General features: G+C 56.4%; 2 long non-coding RNA genes across 2 annotated transcripts in view; one reads left to right on the forward strand and one right to left on the reverse strand.

Annotated features, from left to right (window-relative positions):
- Positions 1-18,342, forward strand: part of LOC147573303 (uncharacterized) — a 367,858-nt gene that overhangs the window by 229,593 nt on the left and 119,923 nt on the right. The window lies entirely within an intron of this gene.
- LOC147573304 (uncharacterized) lies at positions 6,187-7,182 on the reverse strand. The gene is made up of 2 exons (XR_015245124.1): positions 6,789-7,182; positions 6,187-6,392 (listed from the first exon to the last, which is right to left on the reverse strand). It is a non-coding gene; the product is annotated as an uncharacterized LOC147573304 (long non-coding RNA).

The raw sequence follows: 18,342 nt of genomic DNA on the forward strand, positions 1-18,342 counted from the left end.
GGCGAAATGGCTGCGTTTTCAGACCCAGCCTTGTAAGACCACAGGGCTGGAGGGGCTGGGAGTGATGTAGCGGTCAGGAAAGGCCGAGCCATGCTGAAGTAACAAACAACCCCCGAACCCTGAGATTGCCTTTAGAAAAGAAAGTAGGTAAAGTCTTCTTTCTTGTTCCCGGGCCTGTCCGTTGTGGGTGAGCAGAGGCCCTGCTCAGCGACTCGGGCCCATCGGGCAGTTTCCATCCTGATCACCCAAGTGCCCTGCCGGGGGAAAGGAGCCACGGAGGGTCTCACTGCAGCCGTGACGTGCCCCGGCCCGGAAGAGACCCATCTCTCACTGGCTCGTGATTCCCTGGCTTGAACTAGCGACCGTCGCCGGGCCTGGATGGGAACCTACAGGACACCATCAGGGAGCACCCCACACGTGGGCAAGACCAATGCACGTGGCAGCTAGGGGTCTCTCTGAGCATCGGTGCCTCCGGAGAGCCGGATTGAGAAGGGCTCAGAGAGAGGGTCCGAGAGCTTCCGCGACCAGCGAATAGCACCTGTGATGGTTGCCGGCCGGGGTCGCGTGTGCCTTCGGGCTGCCCCTCTGGCCAAGACCAGCACCTTCTTGTCACTAATGAGAAAACAGGTGGTGAGCCTGAGGTCCAGGGTTCCCATCCCCCAGACTGCCTCCTCTCTGCTCCCACCACATGGGCACCTCTGCACTTGGCCAAAACACAGACCACGCCGAGGCTTAGTGTCCCCCACCCTGCTGCCGGTGAAAAAATAGAAAATGGGCCGATCTGTGGCCACCTCTCCTCTCCTCGGGAGTCTGGAGCCACTGACACACGGGGGGCCCCCCGAATGCCTGGTTAGAGCTGCTGGCGAGGGTGAGAACAGCGAGAGAAAGAAAATCTGGCAGCGTGTCCCTTGTTTGCTCACACAAGAACTGAAGTGACCCTGTCTTTATTTTCCAGTGGAGGGTCATGTGGGTCAGCCACATGTTGGCATTTGGGTTTACAGTTCCCACCAAATGAGTCAGCAGAGAGAACACCGAGTTTTTATAGCAGGCATCTTTGAGCTGGTGCCCACTACCGTTAAAAAAAAAAAAAAAGGTGCCTGTTTATAGCATGGCCGTGTGCTAATTGCAAAGCCCTACAACCAGGGTCACCAGCATCCCCGGGGGCCTTGCTTCCTCTCTCGTTAAGGGGTGACACCACCACCTTGTTCCAACATGTGAGCACACACTTGCTTCCTTTGTGGGGGGCAACCCAGGCAGAATTTCCCCATGCTGGAATACCCATGGAGACATTTGGAAAATGTGACTTGAATTCCATGCTGGAGGCCTGAAAGAGTGTGTGTGTGTGCGTGCACGCCTGTGCACGCACACACACAGATGTGCACAAGTACCCCAGACGAGTATATAGCTAGAAGAATGTTTGCATGTATCTCAGGCAGGAGCAATGTCAGGTGTAGATAGAGTGGTCCGCGGCCCCGCTGCCGGCTCAAGCCCTGAACGGGTTGGAGCTTAAATGTCACTTCCAGCCCAGAAAAGGAGGGAGCGCTTCTGCTGCTTGTTTATACTAGTGTGTAAATGACTGACACAGGTTTTTTTTGGAACAGGTGTCGGCAGCGTGGGGATGCTGAGAGGGCACAAGTTCACGTTGGGTGGGCGGACAGGAGGGTTAAAGGTGTGTTAAAGCAGGAAGGGGAGTTGCATTAATACAAGAGAAAAAGAAGAACAAATAGTTGAAGGTATAGGACTAAGGACAGACTTGCCTCCTCTCAGACGCTCACTAAGAGGTGACTTGGAGCTCATCACGACTGGACCACACAGACACCCAGAGAGGTGTCTTCTCTCCTAACCGGGCTCACTCAGCTGGATGTCTTCCAGTTCGGGGCCACCTTGGTGCGCGGTTTCCGTATGTGTTCCTGGGGTTCTCGCTTCCTCAGTCCCCAAAGCACATCTTTGGTGACCCCTTTCAGACGCGCCTTTCCAGTCAACGCGCCAGCTAGCAAAGCCAAACAGGGTTTTGCTGTGTTCTGTTGACGCGGAAAGCCGCCTGCGGGGGACGCTAGGGGTGAGGCCAGCGGGGCAGGGGCGAAAGCCCCCGGGGTGAGCGTGGGCTCTGCTGTCCTCCTGGCGTCCCAGGGCGGGGTCCGGGCCCCTGGGAGGGGCGTGGTCGCAGCCGTACTCAGGGTTCCTCGCGGTGCCTTTTCCCCGAAGTACAGCACTTCACAAGACTGAAGACGCACTGTTACTTTCCGGCGCGGAAGAATGAAGGGAAGGGGGCTTAGGTTTTGGCTGCTGCGACTCCGACGCGGCCCTTTCCTCCCCTCTGGTCGAGGGGTACACGCCCGCCTCTCTGTCTGCTCCGGGAGAAAGCCCACGCCTCCGTGGGCTCCGATGCACACTGCCACTCACGTGCGTGCCTGTGTGTGTGTGTGTGTGTACACACGCACGTGTGCACCCCTGGCCACGAGCCCACGCCCCAGTGTGTGCTTGTGACAGACGCCGGCAGCGTTTGCAGGGCCGGCCCCAGGTGGTGCGCCACACGTTAAGTCCGGGACCGGGGAGGGCTGAGCCTCCGTCCTGGCCGCCTGCTGGCCAGGGCGGTCCCTGAACCCGGTTCCCATCGCTGCACCTGCTGAGAAAGCCCTTGGGGGATCTGGGATATGGACCAGGGGATACAGTCCGGGTGGGGTTCTCCCCGGGCCCTCAGGGTCCACAGCAGAACCTGCCACAGCACGCGGCCTGACTGGGCCTCTCCCACCCGCTTCTCTACACCCTGGCCCCACTCCTGCACAACTCACACGCCCTCCCCGTGCCTTGGTTTCCGCGTCTGGAGAGGCCGAGAACAGCATGCTCAGCTCATAGGTGGTTGCCGAGGGCCCCTGAGCTCCCCGCCCGGACTTCGGGGCCCCTGCCCAGGTGCCCGGCCAGACTCTCGATAAGAGAGGGACGAGACCGGTATCTGGTTTGTCCGCGACACACAAGCCTCCCTGGCCAGTCTTTCTAACTCCAGCCGTCCGGCCAGCGGTATTCCCTGGTGGAGGCGGGTAGCATTGAGCGAGGGCGAGCTTAGGACGAAATAAGATGCCAAGTCTGAACTTTAGATAGAGAGCAGACCGGGAGAGAGAAAGGAACAGGAACCTGGAACATTCGGCACCGACCTTCTCGGCAAGAGGAGTGCTGTGTGAGCCCCGAGCTGTGAGCAAGTGCGTCTGTGATGGGATAAGAACCAGAGAAGCAGTGGCTGACCGGTGAAGAAAATCTGCTCAGCGGGACCCTCTCCAGCCCGGCTCTCCGCGAATCCCTCGTCCTGTTCGCTCCCTGGCCTCCTGGCCTCTTCTCCTCATCCACGGCTAAGGCCCCTGCCTTCCCGCATCACCTGCCTGCTCCCTGACAGGTGTCACCTGGACCGCCTCCCACGAAACGCTTTACATGTGAACCCTTGTACAGGGCATGTTACACAAGCCAAGACAGGACCCACCGCCTGTAGGAGAACAGAGTATGTGAAATGGGGCTGGTCTGAAAACAACGCGCAACGTGGGGTCATGTGCAAGGAAGGCACGGGATAAACACCGACGAGCAGACGGCGGGCGCTGGCCGTGGAGCCTCGTGTGGGGAGGTCCCTGGCTCTCCAGCCATGGTGACACGTTGCATGGCGAAGCGTCCTAGCGTTGCTCGGCCAGGACGGGCCTCTGGCCTCCTTCAGGAGTAAGTGGCAGCCTCCTGCTCTAGAACCCCGTCTGAACGGAGAGCCCACTCGGTCTGCCCTGGTCACCCACAGCCCCCACATGGCATCAGGGGCTGCCTGGGCCTTCGCTGTCAGGGACACTCTCTAAAAATAGAAGCCCCGCCCCCGCGGGGTGGGGGAAACCACAGGAAACAGTTCAAAACCACTTCCAGTGGCCGTTCCCCTGCCCCCAGGAAGCTATGAATAGAAGCGGGGCCGCTGCTGGATTAATGGGCTGTTTGCCTGAGTCGTAAATCACAGGACAGTCCCGCATCTGAACAGTCTGCTGTTCTCACCGTCTCCCTCCCGAGGGGTGACCCGTGGGCTCCAGTGGCCCAGACCCCATCCGTGAGCACCGACCCCACGAGCAGCCCCTCGGGGGCCGGGTCTCCCAGGCCGTAGGATTCTGAGCCAGAACAAGAGTTGGTAAGTCCTGTAAATCACGGGAAGTGAGTGCTACCTCTGTAAGCCTCTGCAGCGGTAAATGTCCCCGCGGGCCACCCCACGCCGCTGCTCCGGGTTCCTTCCAAGCCCACGTTGCACCCTGCGTGCCCCCACCCCAGCTACTTGTATTTTATTTTTCAGCCACCTGTACAGGAGGAGAACCTATGCGGCCGGACTCGCACAACGTGGCTTTTAGTGTCGTTTCGTTTCCTTGGCTTTTGTTTTGCCGCAAGGCTGGCTGGCGACCCGCATCTCGCCTCACGCTCTGTCAGGGTCACGGCGACCGTTGAAGAAAAGGCTGACATTGTCAGCGAGCCCTGTTCTTCATGGCAGTGACCACGGTAACGTCAACCAGCTGGGAAGATCGCTGCTGGCCTGACACCCGTCAGGGGCTCGAGGGGCCGCATCCGCGAGAGTGCGCCGCTCGGGCCCTGTAGACCGCACGCAGGCTTCCCGAAGGGGCAGAAACAACAAGGTGTCCCCGCTTGCTGCCGATGTCCGCAGGACAAAATTCAGAGGGAGGAAACCTTTGGAAAAGCAACAAAGCGAGAGCCCAGGTCCTCGCGGTGGCCTGCAGGCCCACGACGCGGGCACGCCCTCTCCCCCCAAGCCACGCAGTCCCTCCCACCCTCACCTTTCTCTGGCCTTGGCCGCAGTGTCCTCTCTGACGTCCAGCCTCCCTGGCCCACGGCCTCCACGACCGCCAACCCCACCCACCCACGGGCCCCCTGCCTCCCCTTCTCACATGTTCGTCACCATGGATCCGTGTGGCTCACTGTCTCCTTCCCGGGTAGGACCCCAGTGGCACAATACCAGGGCTCTTGTCTGCTTTTCCACTGACAAGAAGCTGGAGAAGTATTTGGTGTTTGTTGTGGGCTGAGTTGTGGCCCCCAAATTCATGTGTTGAAGTCCCCAGAATGTGACTGTCTTTGGAGACTGGGTCTTTAAAGAGGTGATGAGGGCTGGGAAAGATCAGCAGGGTGGCCTCTAGACCAGCCGGACCGGTGCCTTATAAGAAGGGGAGATCAGGACACAGACACGCACAGAGTGACGACCACGTGGGGACACGGGGAGAAGAGGGCCGAGTACACGCCGGGAGAGGGGCCTCGGGAGAGAGCAGCCCTGCCCGTGCCTGATCTGGGGTTTCTGGCCTCTAGAAATGTGAGAGAACCCATCTCCATTGTTTAAGCCTCCCGGCCGGTGGTCCGATGGTGCTCTGCTGTGGCCATTCTGCAAACCAGTACCGTGTTCTAGAAATACTGTGGATGAACGAATGCGCGCATGCTGGAACTTACTGGACACAGTGCACACAGTTCCTGGCCATGTCTTTCTGGACCAGGGAGCACGTCAGTGTGAGGGGAGGCCTCCAAATCCACCTTGCGCCTTCCGTCTCCTTCCTCTAGTGTGTTAGCTGCTCTGCCCGTTGTTGGAGGACTTGCCACCCCGGGACACAACATCAGGGAGCTGGCAGGTGTTCTCCGAGCACCTGCTCTGAGTGGGGACCACAGTGCACAGCGGCCACTGCCCCAATTCTCCCATTTCGTTGAGTTCTATTCCGTTTCTCGTAACGTTGCCTGTGCAGCAAGCCCAGCTAGACTGGGGAACACCTCTGGGGATCCCTCACTTTTTTTTTAATGTTTGTTTATTTTTGAGAGAGAGGGAGAGAGGGAGAGAGAATCTGAAGCAGGCTCCGGGCTCCGATCTGTCAGCACAGAGCCCGATGTGGGCTTGAACTCAGGATGGTGAGATCATGACCTGAGCCAAAGTCAGATGCTTAACCAACTGAGCTACACAGGCAACCCATGGGGCCCCCTCACTTTCAGTTCACCTCCATGGTCCTTCCGATCACAGGCTTTGGGCAACTGTGTAACTAGGTAACTGGCCACGGGCTCTACTCGTGGCCCTGGGATGCCTCAGTGGACATGACAGCCCCTTCTCCCTGGAGCCAATGTTCCAGGGTGGGGCTGGGACACCAGAAAGAAACAGAGTCAACCTGTGTGGTAAACATAATAAAGGTCTATAAATAAAGATATAAAAATATGTTTATGTAAATATGCAAAAAAGCAATTGTGCAATTAAATAGAAAAGAACTAATAATATGAGACACTCCGTGGGCTTTCCCAGTCTTGGGGAGGGGCTGGGTCTAATGGTTTGTGAGGACAGAAGGTTGAGCACATCCATCCTGGAGGCTGTTCTGGACCCCAGGAGGAGTCTCTTGAGGACCCTAAAGCTGGAGAGACAAAGAGGGAAATGATTACTTACTGACCCCCCCAAGGCAAGGCCAGCATCCCCTGCCCATCGCAACTGTCCACGTCCCCTGGCCTCCTGACATCCTGGTCCTTTTTGGTTTGGGTATTCCCCTGACGGGGACCCTCCCCTTTGGTGTGTGAAGACCAAGCCGCTGGAAACCAGGCGTGAACGTCCCTTTGACACACAAGAGCTTTGCCTCGAAGCTGTGACTTCAAGGTGCTTGCGGCAAAGTGAGGCTGGAGACAGACACCTGCAGGTCGGTTCCAGGAACCAGACCCGAAGCAGACCCTCGCAATGGCAGGAAAGCGTCAGGCTTCCTCCCCCTTCCCGCCCCCTGCATGCAGCAGGGCCCCCGGTCATGCCTCAGTTTACTCACAATGAATACATAGCTGTATCGGGACCAAGAGTTAAGTCCTACTTGAAGCCTTGGCCCAAGTTTTCCGCAGCGTAGCAGGCGCTCAGGGACAAACGCAGCCTCTGGTAAAGGGCAGAGTCTTCTGAGGCCAGACGTGAAGCCACCGTTCACCCACGAAGCGTATGGAGCTGCTGGAGAAGGCTGCCTCACCTCCCAGCACAGCCTCCGTCTTTGCCGCGACTTTCGTAGCTTCGACTACCTCTAACAATACCCTTCCAGATGGAACACTGAGCCCATATATGTTCTGTGACCGTATGTCACAGATGCCGGGATGGGGCATGGTTTGGGAAGGCTAAATCTGCCCGTTGGATGAGAGCTATTTTAGGGACTCTTGTCAGACCAGGGCAGCTGACCGTTCTCCACCCACCTCGTCGCGGGCCGCAGGGAGGTGCGGGGAGGAGGTCACAGGGTCGGGGTGTCCACAGCCTCAAGGAGGGTGGAGCCAGAACCCGGAGTGCTATCTGAAGACACTGGAAGTAAGAAAGGCTTTCTGGACACTTCCTAACACTCAAGGCCCAGCATTCAGGGCTTGCTTTCCCGGACTTCTGGATCCAGCTGGCTGACAGAGTCTGGCTCCTCACGGGGCAGACAGTGCAGCCCCCGGGATCCAGCTTCCTCCCGGCATCCCGGCAGGAAGTGGCTCCGTCCCGTAGGGTAATGCTGGGCGTGTACTAGGGCCCAGAGGCTGGAAGGAGCCACTGCAGTGAGGCCGGGCCACCTGATGGAAGACGGCCCTAGGACCGGGCTCCAGGCTTCCAGGCGGGCCCCAGGGCTGGGCTTCAGTTGGTGTCCCCGGGGAAGACCAAGGTCAAAATGAAGGTCAAGTCCCTGGGAAGAAGGAGGAAGCCATGCCTTCTGGGCTGACACACGTCTGTTGTATATCTAATCCGTCAACCCAAGAGAGAAACATCTGAACTTTTCGACTTACACTTCCTTATCGCTGTGTTTCTGCTTCCTTCTCAGCATACTTTCTGACAGATTTTGCCTCTTATCAAAAGAGAAAGGCGCATTATTTGAGGCGTGAGTATATTCATGGCAATCCCAACCATAACCTTCCTTGTAGAAGGACACTTTCTGGAAGCTTCCTTTTGACCTTCGTGATTTTAGCTTTTGTTTCTGTTTTGTCTCAATGTCACACTGTGGCTTATCTGTAGCCTGTTATGTGCCCAGCACATAGTAGGTACTCAGATGCTTTGTTAAATAAATGAACAAATTAAAAAGCAGAAAAAGGGATCATTTTGACATCGGCCCTTCCAAGTAGGCGGACTCCTGATTATTTAAGTGCACGTTGGTTTCGCGATTCAGCATTTTCTGCCTAATGATGGACTTGTTTCCCATAATCAATTAATTTAGACTTATCTTTCAGGGAGCTGGAATACATACCCCACTGCGATTTCTTTCTTTAAGAAAGGGGCATAAGCGACGTCTTTTTAAGTGTTGCTTCATTGCTATTTTATAAATGTCACTCATGCTTCTTTAAAAAAGGAATTTAAGGGGCACCTGGGTGGCTCAGTCGGTTAAGCATCCAACTCTTGGTTTCAGCTCAGGTCATGATCTCACGGTTTGTGGATTTGGGCCCCAGGTCAGACTCTGCACAGGCAGCACGGAGCCTGCTTGGGATTCTCTCTCTCCCTCTCTCTCTGCCCCTCCCCAACTCGTGCTGTCTCTGTCTCTCTCAAAATAAATAAACTTAAAAAAAAAATTTAAGCAGAACTTCCTGAGAAAGAAACCAATTGCCCAAAGTGCGTTAACTGATTCAAAATAATATTAGCGTGGCCGGCTTTCCCAACGTCTTCCCGCGTACATATACAAGTAGCTGAAGAGGATGACCATTTGATGCACGCGAGTAAAGCCATCCATGCTATTTTTAAATTAAAATGTGTTCGTTTTACATTTGAATTTGATTGGACAACAGTGTAAAGTAAGATGGAGGGAATTGCTGAAATAATTCTTTACCACAAGAGGATAATTTCTGGAAGTCGCTCTAAGCTGAGAAAGGAGCCCAGAGGCAGTGTTTCTGCCCGCTGCACCCTTAAGGTGGCGCTGTGTGACCTTCCCGTTGGAAAGAGGGGGTCCTGGGGCACCTGGGTGGGTCAGTCGGTTAAGCGTCAGACTTCAGCTCAGGTCACGATCTCACGGTCCGTGAGTTCGAGCCCTGCGTCAGGCTCTGGGCTGACGGCTCAGATCCTGGAGCCTGCTTCTGATTCTGTGTCTCTCTCTCTCTCTCTGTCCCTCCCTCGCTCATTCTCTGTCTCTGTCTCTCAAAAAATAAATGAACATTAAAAAAAATTAAAAAAAAAAAAAAAAGGGGCCTGGGGCCGCTGACCACCTGTGTCTGTGCCCCCGGGCAGGGTCACGCCATGGAAGCTGTATTCTGACACGGCAGCGCCCCGCGTGTGGGGCCCCGTATTCAGCGTTTGTACTGCGTAACGTTCTGTTCCGCAACAACGGCCCCAAGTGTGCAAAATCCCATATTCAGATGGATTTCATTTTTTCTGCAATCATTTATAATGGTCTGTCCGTTCTTTTTTATTCTGCTTCAGTTTCTCATTTATAGCTGCATTTCGTCCAGGAGTTCTCCGCGCCCTACGTGGGACTCATGAGCGGGACGTCCAGCGTTTTCTCGTGTTGTTTTAGAATTCACCTGCATCTGTCATCTTCCTTCTGAAAGGCAACTTGTCTGGACTTCGTAATCTTTGTCCCATTTTCTTTTCCTCGGAGCCCTGGAGAACCTCCTGGGTCATCTGCCCTACGAGCGGCAGACGCGTTTCAGACCAGCTTTCCCTCTCCCCTTGGCGTGTGCTCTCCAGGAACGCGGTTGGGCCGTGTCGTGTTGTCTGTGGCTTCCTGACGCGCGGGGGGCGCTTCTGGCCCGCCTGGCTTTCGTGGGGGGTGGGTGGCCTGAATGTGCTCACCGCTCATCCGGCGGCATCCCCGGTGCCCGCCCTCCGGTCCGCCGCCTTCTCCCCGCTAGCCAGGAGCTCTTCTAGCCTCTCCCTTCCCGTTAGCCGCGACCATCTCAGGGTTTCCCGCTGTCTCACGTGTCACCCTCCACCACTCCGTTCCTTGCTCCCCAGAGCCACGCTGGGAGCCCTGTGTCCCTGCTGTCCCTGTGCTTCAGCCAAAGTGAGTCCACGGCCACGCGGCCCGAGCTGTGGCTCTGCTCCTGGACCGTCCAACGCAGAGCCTGGGCTCTCCGGACGCACCACCTACTTCTCTGCTCCGCACGCTCGGATTTTAACTTCCAGCCTCAATAACAGCTTCAAATGTTCCTCCGCTCCGCCCATGTGTGTGATATCGGGGACCGACATTTCATCCAAACGCCAGTCTAACCCAGAGCGGGCCCTCTGGCCTTTCTCTGCCCCTCTGCCCCTTCCCCACCCCCACTGCTCGTTTTTGATTCTCGCGCCCAGAACCGGAGGTGATCTCTGTCCGAGTCCTCGCTGGGACCCAGCCCGCCGAACCGGGTGTGGGCGAAGGCTTGTTCTATCGGACCGTGAAGGTTGTCAGTCGGCGAGGACTGCTGTAGAAAGCACCTCCCAGATGTGGGCAAGTTTTTATTACAGAAAGATGAATTGCCACTACATTTTTGATTTCTAGATAATGTGTGTTTCGTGCCCCCCACAAAGAGCCGATGTCTGGGAGAATATACTGTGTAGACCCCAGCTCGTGTAGAGGGCGTCTCGGGGTTCCTACCTGAATCTCTGCTCCACAGACTGAACTTCTCCCGTCCACTGGCTTAGAAGCGTAAGATTCGCCCAGTCAGTGCAAACACGTTGGCTCCCTGGCTGTGCCTCCCCAAAGATTTCTGACGGGGTACACAGAGCCACTGTCAAAAAAGCCTGAAGCTGTGAGCTAGAAATGCAGCCCCAGCCACACTGCCTCTGTGCTGAGTCCCCAGCATAGCACCCCCAATCCTGCCTCAGGACCTTGGCACTTGTTGTTCCCTCCAAACATTCACCCCACCAGGTATCAACATAGTTCACCCGTCACTTGTAGATAACTTCCAAACTGTGATCTGATCAGAGCGTTTCTCCGCCGCGTCTGTCCAGGATAGCACACACGCACACACATACACGCACAGGTGCACACACATAGACACACATGCACACAACCATACACAGACGTGTGCACACGCACAGCCACATACGCATGTACACACACACACACTCCTGTGCTCACGCACACTCGCACACGCGCTCTTTCCCGTCTGCCATGCTTCATCTTCCGCCATGGTAGTCCCCTCCCCTTGCAAATGGAACAGAGACTCCAGAGGCCCCAGGACGACGTGTGATGCTGCAGGGTATCCCTTGAACCTTGCACGGACTCTGGCGCTTGGTCGAACGCACCCCCACTTGTGGAGTGGTTCCAAGCACGCACGGCCAGCTTGGCGGACAGCCTCGGGCGCCCGGGTTTGCGAGTGTGTGTGGGCTCTGAGTCAGGTGTGGGGGAGTAGATTCAAGTCCCACTCCTTCGCTTACTGACCGCGTGACACCCCCCCCCCACCACCTCTCTGAGCCCCACCCCCACCCCGGGTGCAAACAGGGAAACACTAAGGCTCAGGGAACCGACCAGGTTGTCGTGAGAATGGAAGGAGGTGATGTGCCGACGTGGGGCTGGGGGCAGAGCAGGACACATCGATCGGGCTGACCCCAAGCCGTGCGGTGTGCGGCCGCCCGGCACGGATCGGGCTCACGGCTGCGGATGTGTGCGTCCTCTCCCGGTAACAAGTGTTGCTTAGTACGTTTTGCTGAATTCACGAAGAGGCAGCCCCAGCTCTGCTGGTCCGGCCCCCGGTACCTGAGGGGCTGGTCCAGTTCTGGGGTCTCTGCTCAGGCAGCGAGCTCAGCAACGCCCCGATGGAGGGAAGGAAAGCAGTCACCCATCCATCCTTCTTTCCTGCCTTGCAACTTCACGAAAGCATTTCCTTCCCTGCCCCCATCCGGGAAGGGGAGATCAGTGTTGTCGGCTTCCAACCTCTGAGCTGCCTCTCCCCACGCAGGTGGGGGCTGAGAGGACAGGGTGGGGGGCACAGAGGGGCACTTGCAATGCTTCAGGCGTGGGGAGGCCCCCTCCCAGGAATGCAGGGGGCCAAGGAGGCAGCTCTTCGGAAAGCGCAGGACACAGACGCCCTGGGACTCAGGGACGGGGCCGCCAGGTCGAATAGGAATCAGTTTTAGTACAAGTATGTGCCATGCCGTGTTTGAACTGCAGGTAAACAGCAAAGACTTTTTTAGAGTACAAGTATGTCCCACGCAATATTTGAATTTCAGATAAAAATGAATAACTTTGACAGAAGCTTATCCTCTGCAATATTTTCGTTTCAAACAAAAAACGGTGAGTTTTACCGTAAAACATGTCCCACGCAACTAAAAAAAGATTCATCGTTGTTGTGGGTTGAGTAGCATCCCCCTGGACCCGCCAGATGTGACTTTATCTGGAAACGGGGTCTTCACAAATGAAATGAGCTAAGATGAGGTCACACCGGGTGAGGGTGGGCCCTAAATCCAGGGCCTGGTGTCCTTCTAAAAGCAGCACGTGAGGACACAGGGAACACCGGGGCGGTGTGTGTGACCACGGGGATAGACCGAAGGGACGTGAGTACGAGCTGAGGCACCTCCAGGGACGCCGGGAGCCCCTGGGGGGCTGGGCCACGCAGGAAGGACCCTCCGCTCCAGCCTCCGGAAGGAGCACAGCCCTGCAGACACCTTGATTCTGGTTGTGGCCTCCAGAGCCGGGAGACGATAGATCTCCGTTGTTTCAAGCCCCCGGTTTGTGATACGTCCTTAGGGCCACCCCAGGAAATGGATACAATTGGTTATCTGAAATCCCCATCGAACTGGGCATCTTGTGTTTTTATTTGCTAAATCTGACAAGCCCACTCCAAACCCCTCCAGAGGAGGGGTTAAAGTGGCCTGGTTACGGGGCACCCGGGGGGCTCAGGCGGTTGAGCCTCGGGCTCTTGATCTCAACTCAGGTCATGATCTTATAGTTCGTGGGTTCGAGCCCCACGTCGGGCTCTGCGTTGACAGTGCGGAGCCTGCTTGGGCTTTTCTCTTCCCCTCTCTCTCTGCCCCTCTCCTGCTTGCACACTCTCAAAATAAATAAATAAGCATTTTTTTTTAAATTAAAAGTGGTCTGGTTGGTATCCCAGATGGTGTGACAGGGGCACAGCATCTGCCGAGAGCTCAGAGGGTCGTGGGCACCTGGCAGGTGTCCTGTCTGCCTCCCCTCCACCACCACCTGCACCACCGCCAGCCCCTCCCCTGCTCTTGACTAGACTGCGGGGGATCTGTCTGCCCTGCGCCAGCCCCAGCACGGGCTCCTGTGCACTTGGCCTCCGGCTGTGAGCGTGACGCCAGGAGCCTGCGGCCCCTCCCTCAGACGCTGGATTGCGGAAGACCCTCTGACTGGCTCGGGAGGACCGACCCCTCCGATCCTCTTCCCCCCACAGAAGTTAGAGCGACCCGAACTGCATGTCTCACAAACCCTGACACACGGTGGAGGGAGGGGGAAGGACCGTCAGAACCGGATTTAGGAGACTGGTAGGTCAGGAGGCTTCCCCTGAAGGATGCACGGCAGTGACTTTCGCCTTCTGGAGGAACCCTTGCCATTTCCCACCTCGAGCGGTGAAACGCAAGCTTCCTCTTGCCAGTTGTTGCGACGGTGGCTGCCGCAGCCCCCAGAGGAGCTCGGCATGTCCCAGGCCCTGACGTGGAGACCCGACGTGGCTTCCGAGGGGAAGGGGCGTGCGGCCCCGAGCCCCCCGAGCGGCTGGATAAATGCGCATGTCTGTGGTCTGTTGGAGGGGACGGCTGCCTCCTGTGTCATTGCCTGGCGATTGTGGGACCACCCACCATCCCAAATTACCCTCCATTTGCTAAGCCCTGGCCTCGGAGCTCTGCTGTGATAGATTCAAAAGGAGGACTGTGCCGGGCTGGAATTGCCGAATGCCTGGCATCTCGTCTCTCCTAGACCCCCGAGAGGGCCCAGCAGGCCGCAGCCACCCCACCTCACCCCCGCCCGTCACCTGGCTGCACAGCTCTTAAGTGACCACGCAGACGCCATCAGCACCCATGCCCTCAGCCCCAGGAAGCATAGCACCTTTCCGGCGACGTTGCTCCCCAAAGTAAAGGTGCCGGGGGCTCCACTCTGCCCTGCTGCGACAGCCCCGTACCGGCAGAAGCTCAAATCCGCGTTCATCACTTGGAAATGGTAGACACCTGTCACACATCCCAACAGGGCAGCAGAGATGAGGGGGCTCCACAGGCTCACAAGAAGAGACGCTTTTGAAAACAAGCCAGGGATTGGTGTGTAGACACGATGGTGAGTTTTGTCTGTCGAGCTGCCCGGGCTCACACGCCCAGATCGCTGGTGAAACGGTCTTTCTGGTCACGTCTGGAAGAGACCAGCATTGGAGCAGGTGCACTGAGTAAAGCAGGGGGCCCCCCACTGCGGGCGGGCGTCATCCAAGGCGCTGAGGCTCGAGGAGGACAGAGAAGAGGAGGAAGAGGGCATCTGTCCTCCCTGAGCTGGGACGGCCTCCTTCCCCTGCCTGCCTTCCAACGCGAGCATTCCTGGTTGTCTGACCTTCCGATTCACACCAGGGCGCGCACCAGAGCCTCCTCGGACATGCTGGACGTTCAGCTCTAAGGCTGAAGAGGAACCTTCTGTCATCTCCCTAAGTCTCCCCTAAATCCTGTCGGGTGTATCACCTGATTTCTAATCTGGGGCCAACAGACTTAAATGATGTCAGGACACAAACACGAACAGTCCCCAAGAACCGAGTCCCTGGCCGGTGATCCATGCTGGCCCCTTCGCAGAGAGCAGTCCTGGGGCATTGGAGGCTCCGTGCATGGCCGGGGCCCCCTGAGCAATTCACGAGCTGGGGGTTCAGCACCCACCCCCCTGGCTGCAGTCCTGACCGCCCCGCCCACGGCCTCGCTTTCTGCCCCTCGTTAAGACTACGCGTGGAAATGGAAGGTGTTCCCAAAGTCGTGGGGTGGAGGGGGGGCAGTGAGGGGGTGGGGGGAGTGAGGGGCTGTGGCTTGCTGACATCGGGCTCCTGAACAGCAGAAGAGCTGGGGAAGCCGCATCCTGAAATCTCCACCAGGAGCAGCGAATCACCAGTCAGATCTGTGCTGAGTGCACCTGGTGCTAACGGCCGTCGAAGACGTGGCCTAAACTTGAATCTGAGCCCACTTTGAGAAAAAGCTCAGATTCGTTGATTTTTTTTCTTAATTCATCATTTTCCTCATTGATCTCCTCTCCAGAGGAAGTTGGAGAGAGCCTTTTGAAACTGCCTCTGCCCGTGTGGATGGACTACTCTGAGAACGGCATTCCCTGCAAGCCGCCAGGGGCCACAGCTGCACGAACACGGCTTTCCAGGTCCCCTCCAGGCCCCCTCCCCGTCCCCTCCCTGTCCCCTCCAAGTACCCCCCAAGTCCCCTCCAGGCCCCCCCAGGTCCCCTCCAAGGCCAGCCCTCCCCAGAGAGCTGTCCCACGTTACTATTTTTCCTAAGGGGAAATGTCCGCAAAAAATAAGCTGCTTGGGAATAGCAATTCCTTGGGACCAGAAGCCGCATTCTGTGTGAGGGAAGCAGTCCCTCGTGGTTTTCCCTGAAGGGCTCTGCCTTTCGGTTTTAAAGTTGCCAAAATGTTTCACCTTAGCCCTTTGACAGCTCCACAGACGCTGAGGTCCCGAGACTCATCAGCCCACAGTGGGATGTCTCCCTCGTTCGTTAAGAGACAAGAGTGAACCCCAAGAGGATGGCAGGTCCCCAAGACACCCGCGGATTTTGCAGACTTCTGGCTTCTCCTTGAATCGTTTGTCAAGCTCATCGGCTGGCTTTCTTCAACTGTTCAGGGCAGTTTTCTCAGGAGCCCAGCAGGTGCCTCCAGCCCCGGGACAGCTGTGCACGCCCCGGAGACCGCCACACTCCTCGGCCCGGCTCTGCCCGTCCTCGGCGCCGCTGGCCGTATTTTCCACCGCAGCTAATCGGGACCTGCAGGAGAGTGGTGCCCACAGAAACAAGAGGCTTTTGAAGCGGAAGGTGAATGAGCCTGGCTGTGGTTTACATTCTTTACCTTAATTTTAACAAGTATTTCAACCCCCTTGAAAATTGCTTCTCTAGAATAATAAACAGAGCCCACACTGAGTCGCGGAGCTCCGGAGGCCGAACAGTCTCGGGGCTAATGCTTGCGTGCCGGGCGGGGCCGCTGTGCTCCACTGGCCCTCATTTTGGGAGGTGCGGTGGGATTGGTGTGGCAACATGAGGTTTTGGGTTACACATAAGTGAAATCGTACGTAATTCATAGATGTGGAGAGTTACGGAGGAAAGGGGGGCAGTGCCCGCCTGTCCGGCCCATCGCTTCCCATGCCGGCCTTGGTGCCTTCCGGGCTCATTCATCGCTGGTCAGAGTTCCAGAGTTAGTGGAGGGCCTGTGGGCCAGAGGAAGACACGAGATCTTGGCCCTGAGAGTTAGGCATGACTGACTGTCCTGTTTGTTTAGCACCTACTATGTGCCAGGCTCTGTTCTAGGCACTGAACAGACGCTCTAAGGAAGCCTTGCTCCCAGAAGTGTGGTCCCCAACCAGCAGCCTCAGCATCTCCTGGGAGCGTGGTACAGACGCAGAGTCCCAGGCCCACCCCAGGTGGGCGGACACAGGGCCTGGGTTTGAGGAGCACTGCTCTGGGAAATGACAGGAAGATACAGAAAACAAAAACAGAAACAAAAACCAAGTGGCTTTGAGCCACATCTTTAGATATACTGACATATTTTTAAAATTTGCTCATTCGGGGGCGCCCGGGTGGCTCAGTCGGTTAAGCCTCCGACTTCGGCTCAGGTCACGATCTCACAGTTGGTGGGTTCGAGCCCCGTGTCAGGCTCTGTGCTGACAGCTCGGAGCCTGGAGCCCGCTTCGGGTTCTGTGTCTTCCCCTCTCTCTGCCCCTCCCCTACTTTCTCTCTCTCTCTTTCTCTCTCTCTCTCTCTCAAAAATAAGTAAGCATTAAAAAAATCTAAATTTGCTTATTCACGTAGTTATTTCTCCACCACGAGAAACCAGACGAGGAAGGAGTGAGTCTGGCACCCTAAATCTTCGTCTGTTGAAGCGTGTGTAATCATCTCCTTTTTGTTCGAGACTGAGACTCATCTGAGGACGTGAACTCTGTCCGTCTTGCTCACCACGGTGCCTTCAGCACGTCGCACAGGGCCTGGAACCTAGTACGTCTTAATGGACACCTGGTGGCTGAAGGCATTGACCCCGGTCCCCAGTCCAAACAGACGAACGGTTTTTCTGGATAAGCCCTGGAGTCTCCGGCAGCCAGGCCAGATCTGAACCTGAACCTGCGACCTAGCGGAATATTCCACCACCCACATCCGCCCACCTCCCTTGCCAGTAAAAGCCAATTTGTGAAATTACCCAACTGCCAGGCAGACACGCACAGGGATTGTTAGCGGCTCCTGTACGCAAACACAGCATGAAATACCTGTTTCTCAAGGATCCGGGAAGGGCGATCTCAGTGGGCTGTGTCTTCCTTCTCCCCCACGGGAGGTTTCTAAGCAAGCCTTTGGCTGACGGCCAGGAAAGCAGAAGCATTTCTTCCCTCTGGGTGTGAGGCTCCCTGCTGCCCAAGGCACATCCTTGCCCCTCGGGGAAGAATCTGGCAGAGCCCTGGCATAGCAATAGAAACGCATCAAAGAGATGTGGGTTTTCCGGTCTTTGTGTGTGACAGGCACAGTCTCGTTCACCTTCACAAGTAGCCTCATTCTCCTCGTTACAAACGGGAAGGGGTGACAGCGCCCGGGTTAGGGGCTGCATGGACGACACGGTGAGGACTTGGGCAGGGAACACACTGACCCACACGCCTGCTTGTCATATGCTCACTGCCACCATCTCCCCTATGACTTAGTTCCCATACACACTTGTCAGGTGGGAGCCACTGGAACCCCCATTTCCAGGTGAGGCTCAGAGAAGGAATGAGCCTACCCAGAGACACACAGCTTCCAAACTGATGGAGCCAAAGCCTAGCCCCCTTGGGCAGTCTGACCCTGGCCAGACCCTTAATCTCTCGTACATCGTTTACTAGCGGTATGAGCTTCGTGAGGCTCCAGAGAGGGGGTGGCTGCTGGGCCTTGCCTGGCCCTTATTCAGGCTCAGCAGATGGGAGCACGTGCTGTACTGCTCCCGGGCCCTGGGGTCCTGAACTTCTGAACCTCAGTTCAGATTCTTCAAACTTGAGGATCCCTAAGAGTTTGCTTATGCGCCTTATAGCTATTGATATTTACAGAATCTGACACTGAAACTGGTAAACGTTTAAATATTGTATGCATTAAGTCATATAAATGAGTACAAAAGTAATCCTGTGATACGTTCACGTAACATAATTTTGAGAAAACAATTATATTTTGCAAAATACAAAAGCAGGGAGAAGATTCACATCGTTTTACATTTTTCAAATCCATTTACTGCCCGGCTTAGCAGGAAACCTTTGGATTCTCTCTTCTCCTAC

This window comes from Puma concolor, chromosome E2 (genome assembly GCF_028749965.1).
Source record: "Puma concolor isolate L17-30 chromosome E2, mPumCon1.1.hap2, whole genome shotgun sequence".
Taxonomy (NCBI): domain Eukaryota; kingdom Metazoa; phylum Chordata; class Mammalia; order Carnivora; family Felidae; genus Puma; species Puma concolor.